Here is an 11022-nt window from a genome sequence, read left to right on the forward strand (position 1 = left end):
TTGGAACGAGACCTTTCACCTTGCTGATGTAACAAACTGGTGACCAGAGCTGAAATGCTCTGCCCGAGCACAGAAGTTGTCGGAGGGAATGGAGGCGATACCAAAAGAAATAGAAATTTCAGACGGGTCGGTCACTGAGGTAATTAAAGGAAAACAAGATACTAAACTCACCCCACACTCTGCAGCCCGTATCCTATCCTGCATCAAGCCCCACTCACCAATCAATCCCTGTCCTTGCTGCCCGCCATTGGTTTCCGCTCCTCCAATGCCTCCAGTTTAAAATTCTCATCCTCGTGTTTAAATCACTTCTTGGCCCTGCCCCCTCCCTATCTCTATAACCTCCTACAACCCTCCCCAAACTCTCCGTTCCTCCGACTCTGGCCTCTTGCCCATTCCCCCCTCCACGCTCCGGAATTCCCTTCCTCAACCTCTCCGTTTTCCTTTCCTGATTTACAACGCTCCTTAAAACCAAGAGATTTTGAAGTGAAAAGACTTTTTTAATGTTTATTTGTTAACCACATCGTGCAGTGGGAAAATTCATCTGTTTAATTTTGTTGTTCTTTCAAGGGTTTGGAGCCATCACTTTCCTGACTCCTCTGGATCCTGGGTTCAAATCCGACCCTAACTGATGGGATGAAGTTTCTCGTCTCTCTGCCAGCTGCAAAAGTCTCATTTGAAGTGAGTTTGAGATTCTCAACCCTGTTCCAATTTGGTGTAAACCCTCCATCTGGCTGAGGACAGGCTCTCGACATCATAGAATCATAGAAGTTTACAACATGGAAACAGGCCCTTCGGCCCAACATGTCCATGTCACCCAGTTTATACCACTAAGCTAGTCCCAATTGCCTGCACTTGGCCCATATCCCTCTATACCCATCTTACCCATGTAACTGTCCAAATGCTTTTTAAAAGACAAAATTGTACCCGCCTCTACTACTGCCTCTGGCAGCTCATTCCAGACACTCACCACCCTTTGAGTGAAAAAATTGCCCCTCTGGACCCTTTTGTATCTCTCCCCTCTCACCTTAAATCTATGCCCCCTCGTTATAGACTCCCCTACCTTTGGGAAAAGATTTTGACTATCTACCTTATCTATGCCCCTCATTATTTTATAGACTTCTATAAGATCACCCCTTAACCTCCTACTCTCCAGGGAAAAAAGTCTCAGTCTGTCTAACCTCTCCCTATAAGTCAAACCATCAAGTCCCGGTAGCATCCTAGTAAATCTTTTCTGCACTCTTTCTAGTTTAATAATATCCTTTCTATAATAGGGTGAATCCACATATTTAAAAAAAAATACTCATAATTTGTCAGAAAGTGCTACTGTGTGTGATAATAATAGGGATACCTGAGGAAGTTGACACCAGGGCCAGGGTGAGTCGACACTGCTGCAGGTGGATGCGATGCGGAGAGTGATGTTAGGATATGTTGCAGGTGCCATACCCTGAGTTGCAGGGCCTGATGCTGACAGTAGTGTCTCTCACCTGTGCGTATATATTGTAACAGGCTGAAGCAGGCCCAGGACCCAGTGGTCGATTGGACACACAGACTAGAGCTGAATGTCAGAAACATGTGAGATTCATTCACCCTCAACAGCTGTGACTTTAAGTGTAGAGACGAACAAACCAGCAACAGGAGTTACTTTCCCACATGTACGCTCTCAACCCTTTCCTTTCCAACTGAACTATTTCTTGGCCTTTTATCCGTCCAGGCTGGGAGTCATTCCTGATTGACCTTAATTGGCGTTAAAGATTTCTTAAAGCTATACCGCCTTGCCTTGGCCATTCTGACATTTTATACAATTTCTTAAAGCTGTACCCCTGTAGGCTATGACTCACACATCGTCCCTCTCCCACTCTGTTACCATATATCACTGCTTCCCCGTAAATTTTGTTGCGGGAGTGATTGTCGAAGTTGGCGAATATACTCAGGTAGCAAACGTTCCTCTCCATCTTCTGACTTTGATTCCATGACTGTCACAGGCCTGTGCTGCAGCTGCTTCACGTGTCACTCTGATTTCCTCTGACAAAATGAGAACTGTCAGCAAACGAACCCGCAAATCCATCAAAAATAAAGGAAACGTCACCAACAAGGCAGAAGCCTGGGGAGATTGTCGGCAGGCCCTGATCCCCAGTTACATAGAATTAGCAGCACAGAAACAGGCCATTGGGCCCAACTGGTCTGTCCACACAAAGGACATACCTGGGCAATTTTCCACATTGTTGGGTAGATGCCAGTGTTGTAGCTTTACTGGAACAGCTTGGCTAGAGACATGGCTAGGTTTGGAGCACAAGTCTTCAGCACTACAACGGGGATGTTGTCGGGACCCGTAGCCTCTGCTGTGCTTAGACGTTTCTTGATATCACACGGAGTAAATCGAACTAACTGAGGACTGGAATCTGTGATGGTGGGGATCTCGGGAGGAGGCCGAGATGGATCATCCACTCGGCACTTCTGTCTGAAGGTGGTTGCAAACGCTTCAGCCTTGTCTTTTGCACTGACGTGCTGGACTCTGCCATCATTGAGGATGGGGATGTTCACGGAGCCTCCTCCTCCTCCTGAGGAGGCTCTGTGTTGTTTAATTGTCCACCACTGTTCGTGATTGGATGTGGCAGGACTGCAGAGCTTTGATCTGATCCGTTGGTTGTGGAATCGCTTAGCTCTGTCTGTAGCATGTTGCTTCCACTGTTTAGCATGCATGTGGTCTTGTGTTGCAGCTTCACCAGGTTGGCACCTCATTTTCAGGTATGCCTGGTACTGCCCTCCACATGCTCTTCTAGACTCCTCGTTGAACCAAAGTTGGTCACCTGGCTTGATGGTGATGGATACGCTGGACCACGAGGTTATCTATCCCACTTAGCACGGTGGTCGTGACACGTGACACAATGGATGGTGTCCTCAGAGTGAAGACGGGACTTTGTCTCCACAAGGACTGTGCGGTGGTCACTCCTACCAATACTGTCATGGAGAGATGCATCTGTGACAGGTAGATTGGTGAAGACGAAGTCGAGTAGGTTTTTTTCCCTCATGTTGCACCACCTGCTGCAAGTCCAGTCTGGCATCTGTGTCCTTCAGGGCTCGGTCAGTAGTGGTGCTACTGAGCCACTCTTGGTGATGGACATTGAAGTCCCCCACTCAGTATATTCTGTGCCCTTGCTACCCTCAGTGCTTCCTCCAAGTGGTGCTCAACATGGAGGTGAACTGATTCATCAGCTGAGGGAGACCTGAAACCACGAGACTTCATGGGGTCCGGAGTCAATGTCGAGGACTCCCAGGGCAAACGCCCACCCGACCGTAACCCACTGTGCCCCCACCTCTGATGGGTCTGAACTGCCGGTGGGACAGGACATACCCAGGGATGGTGATGGAGGAGTCGGGGATGTTGGCTGAAAGGTGTGATTCTGTGAGAATGACTGTGTCAGGCTGTTACCTGACTAGTCTGTGGGACAGCTCTCCCAACCTTGGCCCCAGGCCCCAGGAGGACTGTGTAGGGTTGACTGGGCTGGTGAGCCTTCGTCGTGTCTTGATTCGATGCCTAGGTCGCAGCTGAGTGGTTTTGTTCTTATTCTTCTTTGGAGTGGTTTGGTACAACTGGGTATCTTGCTGGACCACTCTTCAGAGGGCAGTTAGGAGTCAACCACATTGCGACATAATAATGAGATATTTGTTGTTCAGGTTGTAATGGTAATCTGTTCTATGCTGCAGGATTAAGGATAGACTGGTTGATGTAAAAGATAAGACTACAGGGTGACCCACTGTGCTCCGTTCCATGGTGTATACAGGCAAAATCTATTATTAGTATTTTGTTGCTGTTTCTGTAATATTTTGTGTTTTCCCAATCTTTTGTATCTTCAAGAACCCTTAACCTGGCTCACAGCAATGAGGACATTTCCATTCCTACTGAACTATAGGAATAGTGGGATGTCAACCCAATCAGACTGGGCCATAACCAATGTGTCAGAGCATCTTTTGCAAGTATGTTCAGTTGGCCCCGACTGTCCTCACAGCATTTTCAAACACTGATTAAATCCCATCACTATTGGACCAACTAATTGCAAGAAGAACACGGTGATAGAAAGATCAGAATTTAATGTCTTGTTTACAATCGGTGACAAAAAAAAAATCCAGATGCGTTTCAAACCTTGCCCGTCGTTGTTTGCCTTTCATAAGCCGTGGATCAGCACTCTCGACTCTGAGTCAGAAAGTCATGCGTTCAAATCCCATTCGAGCACGAAATCTAGGCTGACACTCCAATGTAGTACTGAGGGAGTGCTGCACTGTTGAAGGTGCCGTCTTTCGGATGAAATGTTAAACCGAGGCCCTGTCTGCCCTCTTGGGTGCATGTAAAAGATTGAATAAGAGCAGGGGAATTCTCCCCGGTGTCCTGGCCAATATTTATAGAACCATTGAAAAGATACAGCACAGAAGGGGGCCATTCGGCCCATCGTGTCCGCGCCGGCTCGAAGAACAACCAGGTGCCCATTCTAATCCCACCTTCCAGCACCCGGTCTGTAGCCCTGCAGCTTACAGCACTTTAGGTGCAGGTCCGGGTTCTTTTTAAAAGAGTTGAGAGTCCCTGCCTCTACCACCAATTCAGGCAGTGAATTCCATACACCCACTACCCTCTGGGTAAAAAAGTTTTCCCTCATGTCCCCTCTAATCCTTCCACCAATCAGCTTAAATCTATGTCCTCTCGTTCTTGAACTCTCCGCTAGAGGAAACAGGTACTTCCTGTCTACTGTATCTGGGCCCCTCATAATTTTGTACACCTCAATCAAGTCTCCCCTCAGCCTCCTTTGCTCCAAGGAAAACAACCCCAGCCTATCCAATCTCTCCTCATAGCTGCAATTTTCAAGCCCTGGCAACATTCTTGTAAATCTTCTCTGCACTCTATCCAGAGCAATTACGTCCTTCCTGTAATGTGGTGACCAGAACTGCGCACAATACTCCAGCTGTGGCCTTACCAGCGTTTTCTACAGTTCCATCATTACATCCCTGCTTTTGTATTCAATACCTTGGCTAATAACGGAGAGCATTCCGTATGCCTTCTTCACAACCTTATCTACCTGTTCTGCCACCTTCAGGGACCTGTGCACATGCACTCCAAGGTCTCTCACTTCCTCTACCCCTCTCAATATATTCCCTTTTACTGTTTGCCCTCCCTAAGTGCATTACCTCACACTTCTCCGGGTTGAACTCCATTTGCCACTTTTCCGCCCACTCCACCAACCCATTGATATCTTCTTGGAGTCTACAGCTATCCTCTTCACTATCAACTACACGGCCAATTTTTGTGTCGTCTGTAAATTTGCCAATCATGCCCCCTACATTCAAGTCCAAATCATTAATATATACCACGAACAGCAAGGGACCCAACACTGAGCCCTGTGGCACACCACTGGAAATGGATTTCCATTCGCAAAGACATCCATCGACTTTTACCCTTTGTTTCCTGTTACTGAGCCAATTTTGGATCCAATTCACCACATTTCCCCGTATCCCATGGGCTTTTACCTTTCTGACCAGTCTGCCATCTGGGGCCTTGTCAAATGCCTTACTAAAATTCAAGTAGACAACATCCACTGCACTACCCTCATCAATCCTCCTTGTCACTTCCTCAAAGAATTCAATCAGATTTGTAAGGCATGACCTTCCCTGAACAAATCCATGCTGACTATCCCTGATTAAACCATGCCTTTCCAAGTGACAGTTTATCCTATCTCTCAATATTGATTCTAATAGTTTGCCCACCACTGAGGTAAGACTGACCGGCCTATAATTGTTCGGCCTTTCCCTTGTACCCTTTTTAAACAATGGTACTACGTTTGCAGTCTTCCAATCCTCCGGTACCTCCCCTGTATCTAGTGAGGATTGGAAAATGATCCTCAGAGCATCCGCTATTTCCTCCCTGGCTTCCTTCAATTGCCCAGGAAACAATCCATCCGTCCCTGGTGACTTATCAACTTTCAAGGATTCCAGTCCCTCTCGTACTTCCTCTCTCGTTATGTTTACCTTATCCAATATTTCACACCTCTCCTCTTTAACTACTACGTCCGGATCATCCCTTTCCTTTGTGAATACGGAGACAAAATATTCATTTGAAACCCTACCCACATCCTCTGCTTCTACACACAAGTTACCCGTATCATCCCTGATTGGTCCCACCTTTTCCTTAGCTATCCTCTTGTTCTTAATGTACTGATAAAACATCTTTGGGTTTTCTTTAATCTTACTGGCTAATATTTTTTCATGCCCTCTCTTTGCTTTCCTTATTTCCTTTTTTATGTCATCCCTGTACTTTCCATACTCCTCTCGGCTTTCTGCAGTGTTTAGTTTTCTGTGACAGTCATAAGCTTTCTTTTTCTGCTTTATCTTGCCCCGTATACTTCTAGACAACCAGGGGGCTCTAAATTTGGCAGTGCCACCCTTTTTTTTTGAGGGGACGTGTCTGCATTGTACCCGTAGAATTTCACTTTTTAGTGCCTCCCACTGGCTCGCCACTGATTTCTCCTCAAGTAGTTGTGTCCAGTCCACTTCTGCCAAATCACCTCTTAGTTCTGTAAAATTTGCTTTGCTCCAATTTAAAATGTTTACTCCTGATTTAACTCGGTCCTTTTCCATAATAATGCTAAAACTAACTGAATTGTGGTCACTATCCCCAATGTGGTCACCCACTGTCACTTCACCCACTTGCCCATCTTCATTTCCCAGGACTAAATCTAGAATTGCACCTTCTCTTGTTGGGCTTGTCACACACTGGCTTAAAAAGCTCTCCTGGACACCGATCAAGAATTTTGCACCCTCTCTGCCCCTCACACTGTTTGAATCCCATTTGATGTTAGGATAGTTGAAGTCCCCGACTATTATTGCCCTCTTATTTTTTCACTCAGAAATTTGCCTACGTATTTGTTCTTCTATCTCCCTTTCGCTATTCGGGGGTCTATATACACTCCTAGTAGTGTCCCTTCTCACAACTGTAATTGATTCTTTAACCAATAATGCTACTCCCCCTCCTTTTTTATCACCCACTCTATCCTGCCTGAAAACTCTATACCCAGGGATATTGAGCTGCCAATTATCCCCCTCTTTAAGCCAGGTTTCCGTTATAGCAATGATATCATGCCGCCATGTATTTATCTGTGTCCTTAGCTCATCTGCTTTGTTTGTAATACTCCTTGCATTGCAGTATATACCCTTTAACCCCGTCAAATTCCTGTGTTGAACACTATTTAACCTTTGCTTCTTTTGCCTTTGAGTCGCTAACTACGTCACTAACTGCTTTTCTACTTCCCGTTTCCTGGTCTGAATTTGTCCTATCTGTACCTGCCCTTTGGTTCCCATCCCCCTGCCATACTAGTTTAAACCCTCCCCAACAGAACTAGCAAATGCCCCCGCGAGGATATTGGTCCCAGTTCTGCTTGGGTGCACCCCGTCCAGCTTGTACAGGTCCCGCCTTTCCCAGAATCGGTCCCAATCCTCAGGAATTTAAACCCCCCCCCCTCCTACACCATCTCTCAAGCCACGCATTCATCTGGTCTCTTCTCCTATTTCTGCTCTCGCTAGCACGTGGCACTGGGAGTAATCCTGAGATTCCTACCTTCGAGGTCCTGCTTTTTAATTTATTTCCTAACTCCCTATATTCTGCTTGCAGGACCTCATCCCTTTTTTTACTGATGTCATTGGTACCGATATGGACCACGACCTCTGGCTGTTCACCCTCCCCCTTCAGAATGTCCTGCAGCCGCTCCGTGACATCCTTGACCCTAGCATCAGGGAGGCAACATACCATCCTGGAGTAACGTCTGCGGCTGCAGAAACGCCTATCTGTTCCCCTTACGATGGAATCCCCTATCACTATTGCTCCCCAATTCTTTTTCCTCCCCTCCTGTGCAGCTGAGTCACTCGTGGTGCCACGGTCTTGGCTCTTGCTGCATTCCCCGATAAGCCATCTCCCCCAACAATATCCAAAGCGGAATATCTGTTTGACAGGGAGATGGCCCCAGGGGTCTCCTGCTCTACCTGCCTAGTCCTTTTACTCTGCCTGGCAGTCACCCATTTCCTTTCTGCCTGCGTAATCTTTACCTGCGGTGTGACCACCTCACTGAACGTGCTATCCACGATAGTCTCAGCATCGCGGATGCTCCACAGTGAATCCACCCGCAGCTCCAGCTCCGAAATGCGGTTAGCCAGTAGCTGCAGCTGGACACACCTCCTGCACACATGGTCGCCAGGGACACCGGTAATGTCCATGACTTCCCACATAGTGCAGGAGGAGCATATCACGGGTGCGAGCTCTGCTGCCATGACTTGCCTTAGATTAAGCTCGTTAGTTACTCCCTTTTAAGGAGTTTACTCCTTTAAATTACTCTTAATTTAGAGACTGTTAACTACACTAGTAATCCCTTAGCCCTCAACCAACATCACTTTTTAATTGCTGTTTATGGGACCTTGCTGTGTGTAAATTGGCTGCTGCGTTTCCTAAGTAACTTCAAAAACTACATCATTGGCTGTAAAGCGCATTGGGATGTCCTGGATTGTGAAAAGCACTGTATAAATGCTAGCTCTTTATGATGTAAAATTGACCTAAATTCAGTAAGCTGAGGAAGCGATCATAACATGATCGAGTTCAAGGTAGTGTTTGAAAGGGAAAAAAGTGAATCAGCTGCTAAGGTTCTAGACTTGGGTAAGGCCGACTTCAATGGGATGAGACAGAGACTGTCCACAGTAAACTGGGCAAATCTGTTAATGGGTAAAACGACTGATGATCAGTGGGAAATGTTTAAAGAAACATTTAACGTGATACAGAATCGGTTTATACCCCTGAGGGGAAAGAACTCTACTTGCCAAAAAAAACAGCCATGGACAACTAAAGAGGTAAGGGACAGTATAAGACATAAGGAAAGGGCATACAAAAAGGCAAAAAATGGCACAGATCCTGGAGAATGGGAAAGATACAAAGATCAACAAAGGGTCACAAAACAGATAGTAAGAGCTACAAAAAGAGAGTGTGAAAAGAAACTTGCAAGGGATACCAAAACCAATACGAAGAACTTTTATAGTTACATTAGGAAAAAGAGGGTGGTCAGGAGCAGTGTTGGCCCCTTAAAAACTGAAAGTGGGGATATTGTCATTGACAATGGGGAAATGGCGGACATGTTGAACGATTACTTTGCGTCAGTATTTACAGTAGAAAAAGAGGATAGCATGCCGGAAATCCCAAGAAAACTTATATTGAATCGGGGACAGGGACTCAATAAAATGAACATAAGTAAAACAACAGTAATGAAGAAAATAATAGCACTAAAGTGTGACAAATCCCCAGGACCAGATGGTTTCCATCCCAAGATTTTAAAGGAAGTAGGTGAGTACATTGCAGATGCCCTAACTATAATCTTTCAAAGTTCTCTAGATTCAGGAACTGTCCCTCTAGATTGGAAAATTGCACATGTCACTCCGCTTTTTAAGAAAGGAGAGAGAGGGAAACCCGGGAATTATAGAAGTTAGCCTAACATCTGTTGTGGGGAAAATGCTGGAGTCTATAATTAAGGATAGGGTGACTGAACACCTCAAGAATTTTCAGTTAATCAGAGAGAGCCAACATGGATTTGTGAAAGGTAGGTCGTGCCTGACAAACCTGGTTGAATTTTTTGAAGAGGTGACTAAAGTAGTGGACAGGGGAATGTCAATGGATGTTATTTATATGGACTTCCAGAAGGCATTTGATAAAGTCCCACATAAGAGACTGTTAGCTAAGATAGAAGCCCATGGAATCGAGAGAAAAGTACAGGCTTGGTTTTGAAGTTGGCTGAGTGAAAGGCGACAGAGAGTAGGGATAATGGGAAGGTACTCACATTGGCAGGATGTGACTAGTGGAGTCCCGCAGGGATCTGTCTTGGGGCCTCAATTATTCACAATATTTATTAACGACTTAGATGAAGGCATAGAAAGTCTCATATCTAAGTTTGCCGATGACACAAAGATTGGTGGCATTGTAAGCAGTGTAGATGAAAACATAAAATTACAAAGGGATATTGATAGGTTAGGTGAATGGGCAAAACTGTGGCAAATGGAATTCAATGTAGACAAATGTGAGGTCATCCACTTTGGATCAAAAAAGGATAGAACAGGGTACTTTCTAAATGGTAAAAAGTTAAAAACAGTGGATGTCCAAAGGGACTTAGGGGTTCAGGTACATAGATCATTGAAGTGTCATGAACAGGTGCAGAAAATAATCAAGAAGGCTAATGGAATGCTGGCCTTTATATCTAGAGGACTGGAGTACAAGGGGGCAGAAGTTATGCTGCAGCTATACAAAACCCTGGTTAGACCGCACCTGGAGTACTGTGAGCAGTTCTGGGCACTGCACCTTCGGAAGGACATATTGGCCTTGGAGGGAGTGCAGCGTAGGTTTACTAGAATGATACGCGGACTTCAAGGGTTAAGTTACGAGGAGAGATTACACCAATTGGGGTTGTATTCTCTGGAGTTTCGAAGGTTAAGGGTGATCTGATCGAAGTTTATAAGATATTAAGGGGAATGGATAGGGTGGATAGAGAGAAACTATTTCCGCTGGTTGGGGATTCTAGGAGTAGGGGGCACAGTCTAAAAATTAGAGCCAGGACTTTCAGGAGTGAGATTAGAAAACATTTCTACACACAAAGGGTGGTAGAAGTTTGGAACTCTCTTCCGCAAACGGCAATTGATACTAGCTCAATTGCTAAATTTAAATGTGAGATAGATAGCTTTTTGGCAACCAAAGGTATTAAGGGATATGGGCCAAAGGCAGGTATATGGAGTTAGATCACAGATCAGCCATGATCTTATCAAATGGCGGAGCAGGCACGAGGGGCTGAATGGCCTACTCCTGTTCCTATGTTCCTGTGAAGCAATTCTGTAGTTATGAACAAAATTAACTTTTTTAATAAATAGATTTTTTTTTAGCAAATGTAACTTATTCTGCCCCTTGTATATTTTTAAAGATATTGCTTACTAGTTTTATGTATTCTTTCCATACAGATTATG

Source organism: Heptranchias perlo, chromosome 1, assembly GCF_035084215.1.
Source record: "Heptranchias perlo isolate sHepPer1 chromosome 1, sHepPer1.hap1, whole genome shotgun sequence".
NCBI classification, from domain to species: Eukaryota; Metazoa; Chordata; class Chondrichthyes; order Hexanchiformes; family Hexanchidae; genus Heptranchias; species Heptranchias perlo.